Here is an 18,577-nt window from a genome sequence, read left to right on the forward strand (position 1 = left end):
TTACAAGGAAACAACATAATTTGTACAGGGGAACCATGTAAATTTTGAGTGATTCAGTTCATTACATTCCCTAATCCTTGCATTTGCATGGAAAATAATTTGAAGCTACATCCCTTGGCACTTAGGAAATTTAGTATTTTCTTTTACAAAGCCTTGCTGCAAACAACAGCCACACCTCCTTTAGACATCTAATCCTGCAGACTTGTCTGTGGAAAGCCTCCAAAGGCACACCACTGTGCAGAAGGCTCTGATGCAGAGGCATTCAGCACAGGCACTTCACTTCTCAAACACGTTTTGAAGTACCATATAGCTTTCCCTCTAATACACAAAATCAGAAGAAAAGCCAATGTGAGATCAGAGGCACATCTATAAGATGATGGATCTGTAAACCTACTTTTCTCCAATAGCAAAAGCACCTGATCTGCAGCTATTGCAGCAAGTTGCTGTCCAAATAACCAGATAAAAATTAATCTAATTTAATTTTAGCTATCTAGTCCAACCTGTCATCTTTAGATATCTGTCACCTTAGGCTCCCTTCCTAGATTCATTTGCCCTGTCACATACACTTTTGTCAGAAGAAGATGGATGACTCTTTGGGAAATGCTATTTTCCACCATTCGATACAATAAGTTAAACTAAGACTGAAACCTAACTCTCAAAGTTAGAGCTGATGAATATCTCTCTGTAATTAGTGGAGAGAGTGCAGAAACTCCAGGGGGTAATTCACACATCTTTTTAAAATGCCTGTTTTAAGAGAGGAAGTAATTTTTTCCTCATTAACTATGTAAGAAGCAAAGTCCTCCAACCAAAGATGTTGCTGACTAAGTATAGTCATATTTAGATAGCATCTTTGTACTAACTTCAGCTATATAAGTTCTACTTTTTCACTACAGAGAAAAGGAAAGGGGTATCAAACAGCTTCATTCCTCCACAGCAGCTGTTGTAGGAGATCTGGCCAATCCCCACCAACTTGTTTCTGCAATCTCAATGACTATACAAATTAGAAGTCAAACTCACCCCTTTGTAAAACAGTTATTCTTTTACACCAGAGTTTTGTGGGTGGCTTTTTAATAGACCAGGTCCCCTAGATTGACTTCTAGATTCAGAGACCCCCTTTTTACTTTTCTCAACCTCAGATGGCCCAATATTTGCATCTAAAGAAAAGACAAGGAAACAGAAAACTGTCAAATGGTTATTTTATTACCACAAGCAATCTTATTCCTTACTGACAGTTATTTATTTGAAATAGGGGCTTATAATAGATATCTTATTCTTGTGTGCAGGTATGCTACATGCACATAGGACTCTGCTATTTCTGGGCTGAAACAGACTTGGTCCAGCAAAATGTTTTCTCAAATATTATCCTGCAGAAGAAATAACAACTGGTTTATTATATTATATATATATATTATTAATAATATTTTATAATATTATATATAAATATGGTATATGCAATATTATATAATATATATTTATAATGTAGCATAAATACAATAAATTTATTATATATTATTATTATAACAGCTCACATTGTTCTCTCCACTTCCCAGGTTTGCCTCATCAGCTGTGAGCACTTGGATTTTGAGCACCTTTGGGAACAGACTTCTCCAGCTCTCTTCATCTGTCTTGCATCTACAGCATAGTCCTGAAAACACTGAATGGAGAGGTAGAGTTGACTATTACCCTCCTTGGAGCAGAAACAAGCTTTAAGTCATTTTTCATATCACTCACATACCCCTACAGAGGAAAAGGACAACTTCAAACCTACAGTCTTCTTATGTATCTAAGACTACAGCTAGTCCTCAAAATCTAGAACTTCAGTGGCACATAGCCAGTGAAGATGAAGCTGTGATAGCTGCTACTTTTGAAGTTGCTGAGTTACTAGATTTCATAGCTGAAGAAGTTAAAAGGAAGTTACTCTTCCTTGATGCAGCAGAATACAAGGAAACAAAGATCGAAGCAGCATGCCAAAGTGCTTTGAACAGCCAAATGTGTCTTCATCTACTCTTTTTTTTTGTGCTGGCCTGTATTATGCTTAGTGTTTCAGGTCAAAAATAAGCTTCAGTGTCAGTTCACAGGACCCACTTATTTCAGATGCGCTATCTCTTCATTAAGAAGAAAAGACTAGTCTAATATGTAGTCTTGTTGAATTAGTAGCTGGGTCCATTGTGCAGTTGTTTCAAATGACTTTATCCTTCACCTTAAGGATGAAATGAGGGGAAAAAAAAATAGTGTCAAAAATCCAAAGCCAGGAGGCTTTTGCTCCAGAGAATCATAGAATCATAGAATAGTTAGGGTTGGAAAGGACCTTAAGATCATCTAGTTCAAACTCCCCTGCCATGGGCAGGGACAAAAAACAGTTAATCTAATTAAACCTTGTCAGTCTAAGTAAAACATGCGTAGTATTAGTCCACTTAAACTTATGGATAATAATACAGTTAAAAATCTACATATACAAGCTTCCCAGTACTTACCTTTTTTCTCCCTCTAGCATTATACTCACTCTCACTGTCCCTCTGGGTGCTGAAGAGGGCAGCAGCAGCAGCTATCTCCACGCTGAAACACCAGGAGGGTACAGCCCCTTATCATTAGCATCCCAAGTTCTTCAGTGATGTTATACCTCTGCTGTTATTATGATGTTATGATGTCATAACTCTGGGTTATATTTATGTTTTTCTGACACAGACAGCTCTCTTCTACTTAGCTACAAGATTTAAATTACAACACAGTCGACCCCAGCCCTAACTCAGATGAAGGATTACCCTTCGTTAAATGATTAAATCTAGGTTCTCAGATACTTATATAAGTCGTTTTTGTAGAGCACAGTGCAGATATGTCAGGAATAAATAATTGCCTACCTATTAAGCAACATCCACAGCAAAAGCTAGCTAAAGGCCATATGAGCTCTGAGACATTCTGTTGCCAGAAGAACACCTGTAGACTTTCACTACTAAAGGCAAAAGTCTTATTTACCAGGCTACAGAATCTCTGTCCAAACTGCCTCTGTAGGAACAGCAGAACGTTTCTTACAATGCAATTTAACCAGCACATCCACAGAGTACGGTAACCTGTCTGCTGGAAGGCCCAAGAACAAGAGCAGACAATTGAAGTGAGGAATAAGCTGCTAGATGTCTGTACATTGTCAGAGCATAATGAATTGCAGAGTCCTGATTAGTACTTGAGGATACTCAAATCCATTTCTGGACTGTAGGAGGAAACATGAACTTTCTGGCCTAAGCAATATTATATGTTGAGGAAAATTGAGAAATCACTTTGATATTTAAGGGTGTCTTGATAAGGTAGCATTAGACTTTAAGCTGAAGTGGTTAAAAATTAAAAAGTAACATGCAAATTTTTCAGTTTTGTTTATATCCAAAAAGCAAATCTCTATGGCTGTCTCCTTCCAGCATTCCAATTAAAAGGTACAAAATGAGTCTTTATGCTTGAGTTGGAGCATAGGTTATTCCAAGAAACAACAATAGATAATATCAACAACAACAACAAAATCAGTTAAGATTAGGCCAAATAGTCTAATATGTTTTGCTTGTGTCTTACAAAGAAATGGAATTTCTGTACCTCTAAAAATCCTAAGAATTACTAGATTTCTGCTTAGCTGATTTGATCAACTACTTATTCAAAGGATTTGCTTTATCAGTTCAGAAATCTGAAATTTAAACGTGATGTTTTTGGCTCATAAAGTAGTTATTCAAGCAACTGTACTGAAGGAAAATCCAAACTCATCATAAAATCTGAAAACAAAAGTGTCATCTTCCATTTCTCTGCTGTCATTTGTTGCCAAATAGCATCTTCAATGTTGTAGTTAGTAGACAGAATTAAATATGTAAGATACAAGGACAACCCTGGAAACCTACAGATGGGTGCACAAGTTCAATCATTTCTGGAATTTTTGCCCAACATGCCTTTCAGTTTATTTCTTCCTCAAGGAGTTACAGAAGATGCCGTGAAACATCCCACAAGATGTCACTAGAGGTGCATCAACCAAAACCCTCAACCTCCCCATCTTTTGCTTCCACTTCCTATGAAGCATGTTAGATAACTTTGAAAACATTAAAATAAAACAACCAACCAAAAAAAAAATCCAACGAAAAAAAACAAAACCATAAAAAAAGGGAAAAAATACAGCTAATACCTGAACAGAAGCGTGCCTGTCCACTGCTACCCTTTCAGTTCTGGCCTATTAAGCAGCTAGGCTTATAATTATTAATAATTTGAACAGTGAATAACCCAAGCACATACAGATCAATGGGAAATGCAAGTCAATTTTAGGCATTAACTTTTAATGAACTAGCTAAAAAAAAATTTGCCATGGGTTTTACGATTTATATAGAGGGAGTCGGCAAAAGATGCACTACCCCCCTTTCAGATTCCTCATATAGAAAGAAACATTAGTTCTGCCTCAGTTCCACACTAATAACAGAAATGATGGTTTGTCTCACTTTATTTCCATTATTCACAGTTTTAGACTCCTCTTTTACAATCACACCTGTCCCTGAAAGGTACACAGAAGTTTTGCAAATAGCTGTTAACATCAGATGGCAGTATCCTCATTCACAGTTATTGCTTAAGGCATTTCTAATGAATTGCATGAACAAAGTATGAATTCAAAACTACTTGGATAAAAAGAAAATTATTTCCCTTTCTTGGAACAAATCACATCTCACTTCAGATAAGGGTTAATTAACATTTGAAAACAATCTTTGACAGAGCTCTCAAGTGGGAATTACATTTCAATGCCTAATATTTCCTATTCTCTGAAAAAAATCAATCATTTACAGCCTTAGTAGATTACATTTACTCACAGATGAAGAAATTACTCACAGATTAGTAATTGCTAATGAACCTTGTCCTGTCTACAAAATCCAGCTTGGACAAAGATACTTTTAGACAAATAAGCCACATAGCTGAGGTTTTGGCCATTTTGTTATCACAAAACCACACTAAATTGCACACCTAAAATACAAATTAAGGCTGTGGATTCAGGTTTGTCTACTGAAAAGTCGTATTCTGTCCTTCAGGTCGTGACATCAAACATTGCGCCAAGAACACATCTCTAAAAGGACACATCTTAACAGTCATTTCGTCACCTCCAAAGGGACTCATGCAGTTTATAGCAATAGGCAGGGACACCTCACACTAAACCATATCACCCAAGGCTTCCTCCAACCTGGCCTTGAACACTGCCAGGAATAAGCATTCGCAACCTCCCTGGGCAACCCAACCCAGTACCTCACCACCCTCACAGTAATGAGCTTTTTCCTTATATCTAACCTGAACTTACCCTGTGTAAGTTTTAACCCATTACCCCTTGTCCTATCACTACAGTTCCTAATGAAGAGTCCCTCCTCAGCATCCCTGTAGGCCCCCTTCAGATACTGGAAGGCTGCTATGAGGTCTCCACGCAGCCTTCTCTTCTCCAGGCTGAACAGCCCCAACTTTCTCAGCCTGTCTTCATATGGGAGGTGCTCCAGTCCCCTGATCATCCTCGTGGCCCTCCTCTGGACTTGTTCCAACAGTTCCATGTCCTTTTTATGTTGAGGACACCAGAACTGCACACAGTACTCCAAGTGAGGTCTCACAAGAGCAGAGTAGAGGGGCAGGATCACCTCCTTTGACCTGCTGGTCACCCTCCTTTGATACAGCCCAGAATACGGTTTGCCTTCTGGGCTGTGAGTGCACACTGAAGCCAGCTCATGTTCATTTTCTCATTGACCAACACCCCCAAGTCCTTCTCCACAGGGCTGCTCTGAATCTCTTCTCTGCTCAACCTGTAGCTGTGCCTGGGATTGCTCCAACCCAGATGTAGGGCCTTGAACTTGGCATGGTTAAACTTCATGAGGTTGGCATCAGCCCACCTCACAAGTGTGTCAAGGTCCCTCTGAATGGCATTCCTTCCCTCCAGCGTATCAACTGAACCACACAGCTTGGTGTCATCGGCAAAATTGCTGAGGGCACACTCAATTCCACTGCCCATGTCAGCGACAAAGATATTAAACAAGACTGGTCCCAACACCGATCCCTGAGGGGCACCACTCATTACTGGTCTCCAGCCAGACATTGAACCATTGACCACAACTCTTTGAGTGCGACCATCCAGCCAGTTCTTTATCCACCGAGTGGTCCACCTATCAAATTGATGTCTGTCCAATTTAGAGACAAGGATGTCATGTGGGACAGTGTCGAATGCTTTGCACAAGTCCAGGTAGATGACGTCAACTGCTCCACCCCTGTCCGTCAGTTCCGTAGCCCCGTCATAGAAGGCCACCAAATTGGTCAGGCAGGATTTTCCCCTAGTAAAGCCATGCTGGCTGTCACCAAGCTCCTTGTTGGTTTTCATGTGCTCTAGCATGCCTTCCAAGAGAATCTGCTCCCAGATTTTGCCAGGCACAGAGGTGAGACTGACTGGTCTGTAATTTCCCAGGGTCATCCATTTTCCCCTTCTTGAAAATGGGGGTTATATTTCCCTTTTTCCAGTCATCAGGAACTTCACCTGACTTCCATGATTTTTTAAATATGATGGCCAGTGGCTTACAACTTCATTCGCCAGTTCCTTCAGGATCCGCAGATGGATTTCTTCAGGTCCCATGGACTTGTGTACGTTCAGGTTCTTAAGATGGTCTCAATCAAACAGCTGTGTGGGTGCTTAGCTGCTGGTCACCCACAAAAGGCTTACAACCACAACAGATCTGGAGGATTACCTGCTGCCTTTATGCTTAGAACAACTTAATAAAGGGAGGAGAGCTAAAAAGAGGATATGCCCAGAGCTTCCCATCACTGTTTTTGAGACTGAAGAGACTTTCTAGGTAGGACTAGAGTTCAGACCAGCTGAGAGAAGACTGCTGAGCACTCCTGTAGGGAGGCTGCTCATTCTATGGGCAGTTCCACTTCAAGATCCAGCCGTGCTGGCTGACACCACATCCCATGCATATGATCAAAGAAAAAAAAACCAAACCCAAAACACATGATATTTATGCATATTCTTTAAAAACAAAATAATTTTAAATGCCATTAGAAATTTTACATTTTGATTTACAGTAGAAGCTATTTCTGCTGCTAACTAAAATAGAAAAAGAAATCAAATATATAAAGTTTTCACCTAAATTTGGTATACAGCTCTAACAAGCTTATGTATGGGAAATATGAGGGCTTTGTTTGCCATCTTTCTTAAAGGCCAAATACTTTCTTTATGAGACAAAAAGATAGTCCAAAAGAAAAAAGCTGGGATAATCAACACATCAGTTTAATACAGGGACTACTTAATAAAAAATATAATACATGTATCATGCTGGGTCTATTTCTTCAGTACAGGATTAAAACAAACTGTGACAGGTGAAGTTAAAATGTTTTATCTGATTGAGTGGTACATTAAACCATGTATTGGGTTTAGTGTGTGGTGTCCCTGCCCATGGCAGGGGGTTAGTACTAGATGATCTTAAGGTCCTTTTCAACCCTGACTATTCTATGATCCGATGATAGCAGTAGTAATCCCAGAATCCCAGAATCCCAAGGGTTGGAAAGGACCTCGAAAAATCATCTAGTCCAACCCCCCTGCAAGAGCAGGGTAACCTAGAGTTCATCACACAGGAACTTGTCCAGGCGGGCCTTGAATATCTCCAACGTAGGAGACTCCACAACCCCCCTGGGAAACCTGTTGTAGTGCTCTGTCACTCTTACAGTAAATAAATTCTTCCTGATGTTAACGTGGAACCTCCTATGCTCCAGTTTACACCCATTGCCCCTTGTCCTACCACTGGATATCACTGAAAAAAGCCTAGTTCCATCATCCTGACACCCACCCTTTACATATTCGTAAACACTGATGAGGTCACCCCTCAGTCTCCTCTTCTCCAAGCTAAAGAGACCCAGCTCCCTCATCCTCTCCTTATAAGGGAGATGTTCCACTCCCTTCATCATCTTTGTGGCTCTATATAATAATATGTAGTAGCCTATAGCATGTCCAAATATAGTCCCTGAGAAGCAGTCATTTTACATTTTCTATAACAAACAACTAGGTGATACTGCATCGATGGGTAAAAAATAAGACTATTCAGCATAAGGCTTCAGTGTATTTTATGCGGTCATCTATCAATCATAAATGAACCAGATACCAACAACTGCAACACAGCTTCTGGGAAGAAAAGTTCCAGGAGCATTTGTGATCTCTAAAATATATTAAAACCCATGAAGTAATAAGATGGCTTCTGCAAAAGTGGTGGAAGCAGAACAGCATTGCTAAAAACCATTGACTGGAACAAGCAGCTCTTGTAAACTGATGTATTACTGCTTTCCAATAACACCCAACACAAACCTGTACAAAAGCAAACAAGTATGACTAAAGCTTCCTTTATTGCTGGCTCTGTTTTGGATCATCTTCATAGATGATAAAGGAATCAATGACTTTCTTGATATTTTTCTCTTTAATGTCAAAACTGTACAACTTTACTTTGGAGAGGAAAACACCACAAGCTAAGGAAAGTAATATTTTCTTAATATGTTCCTTAACAAGAAAACCCAAACACACATACCACCAACCCCCCCAAAACCAAGAGCATGCTTTTCATGTAATTATCAACTATTTCTATTCAAAAGAGCTGATTACTGTGAACTCAACAAGTTCCTTTGTCTCTCCAGGTTGCTCAGCAAACAAACAAATCAAAACTGAACATTTCTGTGGCCATGTCCTTCTGTGCTCCTCCATTCTAGTCAGTAAAGTGGACTTCATAACCATACATTAACAACTCTTTGAAGAACTTGATCATAAGCATGGTACAAATGACAAAAACTTCCCACTTTTTTCATGGTTTGTGTTACCATAGATACCAGGATTCTTATGTTCCATTTACACCCTTTTAACAGCTTCAAATAATAATTAGTTCATTTGTGGAGCTTTAACTGAGACCATTATGGCAAGACTTACATTTTACAGCTGATTTTGACAAGCTGCTAATTTCTTTTCTCTTACAAAAAGCTATTTCTTGATTTTCTTAACTCAACCACAATGTTCCCCCATTCCCTTTGAGATTTTGGTTGTTTGTTTGTTTTTTTTTTGTGCATGATATGTTTTAATGAATATCTGTGGAGAGACTGCAAAACAAATCAACAGATTGTTTTTGCGACTCTTTACATATTTAACTTCACCATTTCAGAGCTAAGATTTCTCCTGATTGCTAATAAATAACTCTTGATTCCTCCCTCTCGCTATTGACCCCACTATATCATCAGATCTGGAAAGCAAGATTTTTACAGCTTTTTAGTACACCCCATGGAGTCTGGAAAGTAGTTGTCTGAAGGATTTCCAAGAGTCTTGATCTCCTTTTCTCTTTTTTTTTGTCGATCCATTCACTGATTTATGTTTCAAGTGCTCAGTTTCAAAAACAAGACAGACCTCAGAGTGGTATTTGGTTTGGAAAACAGATGTTTTTCCAAAGCAAAAGGGGATAACTTACAGATGTTCCTCTCAGAAAGGAAAAATTAAAACATGTCAGGTGAGACTCAACAAACCCCCAATTAAACAGATTTCTATCAGATTGTTTATAGCATTGATTCTTGGCCACACATCAGCTCTAACTCCTTAGCTCAGGTATTTTTCCTCCCAGTTTCTGGTAGAGGCTAAGACCAAAGGCACTTTGGTCTGTTCATACTAACCCCTCCCTTGCATTGGAGCAGACCCATTCCCTTCGCTGCCCATGACATCCTCTTTCTGCAGAAAAATACCCCATAATATTAAAGTTCTAAGAGTGGATTTAGATGTTTAAGCTGACAAAAAATCAGAAAAGTGTAAGCTTTGAACTTCAGTATCCTCAAAACACATCAGGGCTATAGTGCAATTGTTAGCAGAATCACACAAAATTGCACAGAAACCCCAAAAAATGGAAGTAAGGAAATAACTAAGGAAATTCCTTGTCAGGTCTCACTGGGAACAGAGTCTGTACTACCACTACCAGAGAAAGAGCTGTGTAATCAATGTGTTTCAAAGCACCATCATACAAAAGGAAAAGGGAAATAATATCATACCTCTCTCCATGTTTCCTCTTAATACTAATTCTAGGGAGATGGTAGCTCTAGTAAACCCTTACTTGATACTATCATCAAATACGTTATTTCAACAGCCTGTAGGGTAACAATTCTCTTAGAAGTAAGGAAGAGCATGACCAAGACGGTCTTTTATGTGCGGCAACGGTGCCACCTACCGCCTGAGCGATGCCACGACACAGCTGTGCAGAGATGCAGTAGACAAGAGTTTTTGAGATGTTTTTACCTCAAATCTGCTCTTTTAAATTCAAGTCTGGCCGAGGATGCAGCTTTAGCATGATATTTAGTAGTATATATTTTTTCACTTTACCCATGGAGATCTTATATACTTTCTAGCTCTTTGTTCTCAGATTGCATGGTCTTTAAGACTATGGCTATGGACCAAAACCAGTAACAGCTAAGAAGGGTGCTTAACAGATGTGCCTATGGAAACCATATGCCAGAGGCAAGAATCAGAAGGACATGACATTTCTGTTGTCACACATATGACACTACATGGCACATATTTTACAGACTCGCAGAAGAATGTTACCAGACATTTATATAAGCCATAGTTCAGCAGTCATCTTTGCAATGACATCTACACTTGTCACTTGAAGCAAGAAAAATCTACTCTCCCAGTGCAGCTGGCACATCATTGAGAAGCCTTACTTCCTAAGAATTAGAAGTATGTAATCTCCAAGAAATAAAATGTGTAAACAGAAATGTGTCAATAAGTAGATTAGAACTAAAATGTCAACAGAAATATATAAAGTCAAATTCAGAAATACCAACATATACTACATGCAAGCTACCAGGAAGAGAGAGCATTTTGAAGCACCTAGAAGTTTGATTCGGAGAAAACTTCAGGAACAAACTTGCCAACAAAGTTTTCAAGCTGACAAGCAGGCAAAAACAGACTAAGGACAATGTAGGCCTCCTCCGGAAGCTTTCGCGAGAGCTGGCTACACAGGACTTGGAGAAGGCTGAGGTTCTGAATGGCTTCTTTGCCTCGGTCTTCACTGGCAAAGGCTCTGACCACACCACCCAAGTCTTGGATGGCAGACGCAGGGACTGTGAAAACCTAGACCTTGGGCCCACTGTACATGAGGATCTGGTTCGAGACCATCTTAAGAACCTGAACATACACAAGTCCATGGGACCTGATGAAATCCATCCGCGGATCCTGAAGGAACTGGCGAATGAAGTTGTAAGCCACTGGCCATCATATTTAAAAAATCATGGAAGTCAGGTGAAGTTCCTGATGACTGGAAAAAGGGAAATATAACCCCCATTTTCAAGAAGGGGAAAATGGATGACCCTGGGAAATTACAGACCAGTCAGTCTCACCTCTGTGCCTGGCAAAATCTGGGAGCAGATTCTCTTGGAAGGCATGCTAGAGCACATGAAAACCAACAAGGAGCTTGGTGACAGCCAGCATGGCTTTACTAGGGGAAAATCCTGCCTGACCAATTTGGTGGCCTTCTATGACGGGGCTACGGAACTGACGGACAGGGGTGGAGCAGTTGACGTCATCTACCTGGACTTGTGCAAAGCATTCGACACTGTCCCACATGACATCCTTGTCTCTAAATTGCACAGACATCAATTTGATAGGTGGACCACTCGGTGGATAAAGAACTGGCTGGATGGTCGCACTCAAAGAGTTGTGGTCAATGGTTCAATGTCTGGCTGGAGACCAGTAACAAGTGGTGCCCCTCAGGGATCGGTGTTGGGACCAGTCTTGTTTAATATCTTTGTCGCTGACATGGGCAGTGGAATTGAGTGTGCCCTCAGCGAGTTTGCTGATGACACCAAGCTGTGTGGTTCGGTTGATACACTAGAGGGAAGGAATGCCATTCAGAGGGACCTTGACACACTTGTGAGGTGGGCTGATGCCAACCTCATGAAGTTTAACCATGCCAAGTGCAAGGCCCTACATCTGGGTTGGAGCAATCCCAGGCACAGCTACAGGTTGAGCAGAGAAGAGATTCAGAGCAGCCCTGTGGAGAAGGACTTGGGGGTGTTGGTCAATGAGAAAATGAACATGAGCCAGCTTCAGTGTGCACTCACAGCCCAGAAGGCAAACTGTATTCTGGGCCGCATCAAAAGGAGCGTGACCAGCAGGTCAAAGGAGGTGATCCTGCCCCTCTACTCTGCTCTTGTGAGACCTCACTTGGAGTACTGTGTGCAGTTCTGGTGTCCTCAACATAGAAAGGACATGGAACTGTTAGAACAAGTCCAGAGGAGGGCCATGAGGATGATCAGGGGACTGGAGCACCTCCCATATGAAGACAGGCTGAGAAAGTTGGGGCTGTTCAGCCTGGAGAAGAGAAGGTTGCGTGGAGACCTCATAGCAGCCTTCCAGGATCTGAAAGGGGGCTATAGGGATGCTGGGGAGGGACTCTTCATTAGGAACTGTAGTGATAGGACAAGGGGTAATGGGTTGAAACTTAAACAGCAGAGCTTTAGATTGGATATAAGGAAGAAATTCTTTACTGTTAGGGTGGTGAGGTACTGGAATGGGTTGCCCAGGGAGGTAGTGAATGCTCCATACCTGGCAGTGTTCAGGGCCAGGTTGGAGGAAGCCTTGGGTGATACGGTTTAGTGTGAGGTGTCCCTGCACATGGCAGGGGATTGGAACTAGATGATCTTGAGGTCCTTTCCAATCCTAACTATTCTATGATTCTATGATTCTTTATTGCGGCACTGGGAGACACAAGGGATAGCTCCTCCTAATGTGTGTCTCCCTATTGCTACACAAGCCATCCTTATATAGTCCCTGGGCTATATAGCCCTGGGCTACATATTCATGAGGCTACGTATGGGTTATGTTATTTTCCAGAAATTTCCCTGCATGCTTACAAAAATGTGGTGGCATTCTCTGAGGGTCGTTTACTTCTTCCAACAATCTTCATCACTTCCTGCAGCCTTTGAAGCACGTGCAGTAGATGCTTATACCAGTTTAATTGGTTCATTAGCACCAGAGACATAATAATCTTCCTATCCTCCTACTTGTCAGTTAGTTTAACTGTAGCCCATCCTGGACACCTGCCATTCCCAGATACTCCTTATTCCTGTGTCCTGTTCTTCTAGACTGTTTTTCCTAAAACTGCATCCACTATAACGATTTATCTTGTGCCAGTATGTTCTCTAGCTGTACTCTTTTTTTTCTATGTATCATGCACCTCAGTAATTTTCCACTGCTACTGTTACAAAGCCATCAAACTTAACATTGCTTAAAACTAACTAAACGTTTTTATATTCCATTTTGTGATTTTGTGTTCCCCTTGTTTCAATCCCCCCTTTTTCTGTCCTTTTGCAAATTCTTTTGCAACATTTTATATATTACCATTACCATCAAAAGTCCTTTTGAAATAATTTTCCATTTCTGCTCTGTGCTTAATTTCATTCCTTTTCCAATCTTCATAATTTATAGATAGTTTACAACACCAGATGGAACATTGTATCATACCACAAGTAATCAATATTAAAATAATTAACATCAATATTCTTGCAACCAGTTGCCTCAACCAGGAGAGATTAGGTAACCACGAAGTTAACTTTTTCCATATTTCTTCAAAACCGCAGGAGGTGTTATCCATGGCCATTTCATTAAATATCTTTTCTTGTTTCCAAATTTCCTCCAGATCTGTTTTAATTCTGCCACTTTGGTCTATGTAGGAACAACTTTAATTGATTATGGAACATACTCCTCCTAGTGATGACAATAACATGTCTGGAGCCATTCAGTTTTTATAATACCACCTTAGATAGGCTTGTTATGTCTTGTTGTTCTGCCTGCATTATATCAATGTCTTTACTTTCCATTTCCTCTATGGTTGCTGAGATGTTACAATTGCTTTCTCTAATTCGCTTACTCCCAAAGATGGAATTAGCCCTCTCACAAAACTATGAAATGCAGTATGCCGTTTAATAATAGGGTCAAACCCTCACTTAATCCGTTTAATGAAACTTCTAATCCAGGTTTTGGAAGGACACCTGTCGATAATAGTAAAATTGAGTATTACAGCACCTAAGGTGCATGCCCCCTTCCACCTGGGGGGTAAAGTCTTATAAGCATTTTCTCCACCTAACCAATATCATCCTTTCCTTTTAGGAACAGGCCACCACTGAACTACGATACCATCTACATTAATAGTGTGATTGCAATTTGAATGGTGACATACATTGTGGCATTTAAGCAAGTATAGTTTCCTACCCTGGTTCCTGGTGTAATACATCTTTGTGCACAGGTGTAATATTTATTACCAGGATTAGGATTAACTATTCCAAATCTCAGCCTTCCCTTTGAACACAATTGCTAATGTTCACCCACAGATTTGTCCATGAAACAGTGTTAGGAATTGGAACTCCAACTAATGGGAGTTCCAGGCTTTCTTCTGTTTTAGGCAACTGTGCACACACCCAACAGTCACTACGATTAAAACTTCAGTAACATTTTGCATTAATTTCAGGTATAAATTCTGGTCTCAAGCTTATGCACCAGTTATCACATGAGTCCAAATTATGACCAACGCAATTTCATATGTAAGGGTCCTGAAGGTTCGATCTGCCGTGTCTTCTCTGGTTCTGGTGCTTTCTTTATTCTTGAATAATGTATCCAAGCAGGTTGTTCCTTTACCTTCACTGCTGTAAAGGTGGTCAGTAATATCTGGTATGGTCCACTCTACTTCTCTTGTAGAGGATCTCCTGAAAAATTCTTAACATAAACCCAGTCTCCAAATTTGAAAGGGTGAATCGGATAATCCAAACCTCTTGCTCTTGTCCCTGCTATTCTCTTATTTATCTCCTCCAATTGTTTTCCCAGATTGATCAAAAACATACAGAGATAGCTTTCTCCTACTTCCTGAAGACTTTCTGCTTTAAACTGGGACTGATATGGTCTTCCATATAAAATTTCAAATGGGCTAACCTCTTCTTTTGACCGAGGTTTAGTTCAAATTCTTAATAGAGCCAGTGGTAAACCTTGGTACCAATATAAATTCATTTCCTGACATATTTTACTAATTTGTGGTTTGATCAGATGGTTCATCTTTTCTACTTGTCCACTGGCCTGAGGCCTGTATGGAACAGGTATTTGCCAATGAATTCCCAATTTTTGCTAATCTCTTGTCACAATTTTGCACTAAACTGCGAACCTCAGTTGGAAGAAATTGCCGCTGATACTCCAAAGTGAGGTATTATCTCATGAAATAATGTTTTAATCAGTTGTCTTGCATTATTTATCCTACAAGGGAATGCTTCTGGCTAGCCAGAAAAAGTATCTGTTAACACCAACAAATATCGATAACCTCCTTTTCTTGGTAATTCAGAAAAACCTATTTGCCAATGCTGTCCCAGATAACTTCCTCTCACAATTGTCCCAATTTGATTTCTATTTTCAGTTTTAGTATTATTCTTAAGACATAGCTGACATTGTTTTGTCACTGATTGAACTGTGGTGTATAGATTTCTTCCTACAATTTGTTTGTCTAAATATTTATATAAAGAGTTGCTACCCCAATGAATTTTATTATGTTCTCCCTGAACTAACTTCCAGAGTTGGTTATAGGGGATTACAATTCACCCATCAGGTATCTGAACCCAATCCTCTTTATTTTCTTGTCCTTTTAGATCTTGAATCAATTATCTGTCCTCTTTTGAATACCTAGGTTTAGATTTTTCAATTGTTAGTTTGCCATCAGGGATTAAGGACATGATTTGTGATTGTTCAGCTGCTTGTTTGGCTTCAAAATCAGCCAAATTATTTCCAATTTCCTGATCAAAGTCACATTGTCGATGTCCTTTACAGTGCATAATAGCTACTTCTTCAGGTAGCTGAACAGGTTCCTGTGGGATTCTTAAAGAGCCAAGGCCACATAGTGAGCGATTCCGATACCCTGAGCCTTATTACTGCAAAGTAAGAAGATTCTTGGCAGACAGAAGCAAGGTCAGTTGTCTTCTTATGCCTCTGTAATTTTCCACTGAAAACGTGCAGAGAATGATCTCTGCCAAGGTTGTAGTTTCCCACTGTATTTTTAGAGTAAGGTATTTAACTGCAGTTATAACAAGTTATAAACATTAGCTTTGTAAACGGTAGTAACCTCTAGACTAACCAATTAGAGCTCAGTATCCAAGGCTGTTACATAAGGGTGTAAGGGTATAAAAGGAACACTGTATCTGAATAAATTTTGGCAATCACTTGATCACATTGATCGTCTCCGTGACTCCTGTGTCAACAGGTTCCAGTAATTGTAGAATCTCTGTAGTATGTTTAATCTGTTTCCATTGTGTGTTCAAAAGTCCTCATTCTTTCCAGATAGCGCCATGTGCATGGACCACACCAAATGCATATTTAGAATCAGTCCAAATATTTATCCTTTTATCTTTAGCCAATTCTAGGGCTCTCATTAATGCTATTATTTCTGCCTTCTGGGCAGAGGTGTTCGAGGGTAAAGGTTTAGCCCCTATTACCTGTGAAGTGGTGGTAATGGCACATCCTGCCTTTTGTTTACCATTTTTCATGAAGCTACTACCATTAGTAAACCAAGAATCAGCATCTTCCAGAGGTTTTTCTTTCAAGTCTGATTGCCTTGAATATACAGTCTCTATGGTGGCCAAGCAGTCATGTGTTAGTGGTTCTGTTGATTGATCCTGCAAAAAAGGATGCTGAATAGACAATGTTAGTGACCACAATTTCTATATCATGTTCCACAAGGGTGGCCTGGTATTTAAAAAAAACATGAAGGAGATAACCAGTGGGCTCCTTTCTGTTCCAGGACTGCTGATACAACATGGGACATTAGTACAGTAATTTTTGTCCCAAGGTGAATTTGCGAGCTTCTTCAATATTCATGACAACTGCTGTCACAGTTCTTAGGCATCTGGGCCATCCTTTGTTTGCTTCATCCAGCTGTTTTGAAAAACACATCACTGCCCTTCTCTAGGGTCCTGGTTTTTGAACAAGGTCCCCCAAAGCTATTCCCTGTTCTTCACAGGAATATAGCCAAAAGGATTTAGTTACATCCAGAAGTCACAGAGCTACAGATCTCATTAGCTCTGTTTTTTAGGTTTCTAAAAGCCCCCTCTGCTGAATCAGTCCATTCTAAAGAGGGAGGGTTTCCCTTCAACAGTTCATATAGTGGTCTTACCAGAACACCATAATCATGGATCCAAAGTCTACTCCATCCAGTCATTCCCAGTAATGTCCGGAGCTCCTTGGCGGTTGATGGTCGTGGAGTCTGACAGATGGCTTCTTTTCCAGCAGCTCCAAGTTCTCTCTGTCCTCCTGTTATTTCATATCCTAGGTAGGAAACTTGGGTTTGGATTAGTTGGGTCTTTGTTTGGATACCTGATAACCATTCAGTCCCAGAAAACTTAATAATTCTGCTGTCCCCTGGATACATTCTTCCTTTGTTTCTGTAGCAATTAATAGATCATCCACATATTGTAACAGAGTCCCCATCTGAGTAGGTGGCTTCCATGATTCTAGTTCTCGTGCTGATTTCCAAAAATTGCTGGACTGTTTTAAACCCTTTAAGTAATACCGTCCAAGTTAATTGAGTTTCCCTTCCTCTGTCAGTATTTTCCCATTCAAAAGCAAATAAATTTTGTCTTTCTTTGGCCAATGGTAAGCAAAAGAAAGCATCCTTTGAATCCAAGACGGCAAACCATTTCTGATTATTATTTAATTTAGGCAATAAATCACACATATTAACTACTACTGGATGAATATCCTCTGCAATTTTGTTGATTGCTCTCAGATCTTGAACCAATCTGCAACTTTTCCCATCATATTTCTGTACTGTCCAGATAGGAGTATTATATTTCAATTCACATTCAATGAATAATATATATTTTAAAATTTATCAATGACATCTTTTTATTCCCTTTGATCTTCTAATTTGAAGGGATATTGTTTTATTCTAAATGGGCAGGCCCCCCTTTTTATTTCCACTTTAACAGGCAAAGCATTTTTTGCCTTACCTGGAACTTCAGATGCCCATACTCCCAGATATATCTGATTAAGGATTTCTTCTATTTCAGGGAGGTCCTCCTGTTTGCTTTTCTGCTGAATTAGAGATAAACTCAAAACTGCAATTAAGTGATTGTTTTTAACTCTAAATTCCATTTTGCCTTCTTTAAATGCTGCTTCTCACCCTAAGAAATATTTTAGGGAATTTGGCATATATAAAAATGTACGCATTCCTATCTGGTTTCCAAATTTGTACTTTAAGGATTTCAGAAAGAATGCCTCGGGTTGTTTTTTGGTTTTTTTTTCCTCTTTTTCTTGGTGGCCACTAGCTCCCACATCTGTAACAAGTTCTTTTCTCTCAGATTTAACACCAAATAAGTTGCTCCTCTATCCACTAAAATTCCACTTTATTTCCTCTAGTCCCTAGTTTTAATTCAACCAGTGGATCTGCTGGGGTAGGTTCCCCAGGTCTCTGTCAGTCTAGTTCCAGTTCAGTGACAGGAGCCGCACCATGGCACTCCCCCACCTGCCGCCAGTTTCAAAGCAACCACCAAAGCCATGGCTATAGTA

The 18,577-nt window shown here is 39.9% G+C and overlaps 1 long non-coding RNA gene across 1 annotated transcript; it reads right to left on the reverse strand.

Annotated features, from left to right (window-relative positions):
- Window positions 1–1,179: 1,179 nt before the first annotated feature.
- Window positions 1,180–1,703, reverse strand: LOC115945679 (uncharacterized). Its single transcript, XR_004079959.2, has 2 exons — window positions 1,530–1,703; window positions 1,180–1,364 (listed from the first exon to the last, which is right to left on the reverse strand). It is a non-coding gene; the product is annotated as an uncharacterized lncRNA (long non-coding RNA).
- Between the last annotated feature and the right edge of the window lie 16,874 nt (window positions 1,704–18,577).

Source organism: Melopsittacus undulatus, chromosome 5 (genome assembly GCF_012275295.1).
Source record: "Melopsittacus undulatus isolate bMelUnd1 chromosome 5, bMelUnd1.mat.Z, whole genome shotgun sequence".
In the NCBI taxonomy this organism is placed as follows: domain Eukaryota; kingdom Metazoa; phylum Chordata; class Aves; order Psittaciformes; family Psittaculidae; genus Melopsittacus; species Melopsittacus undulatus.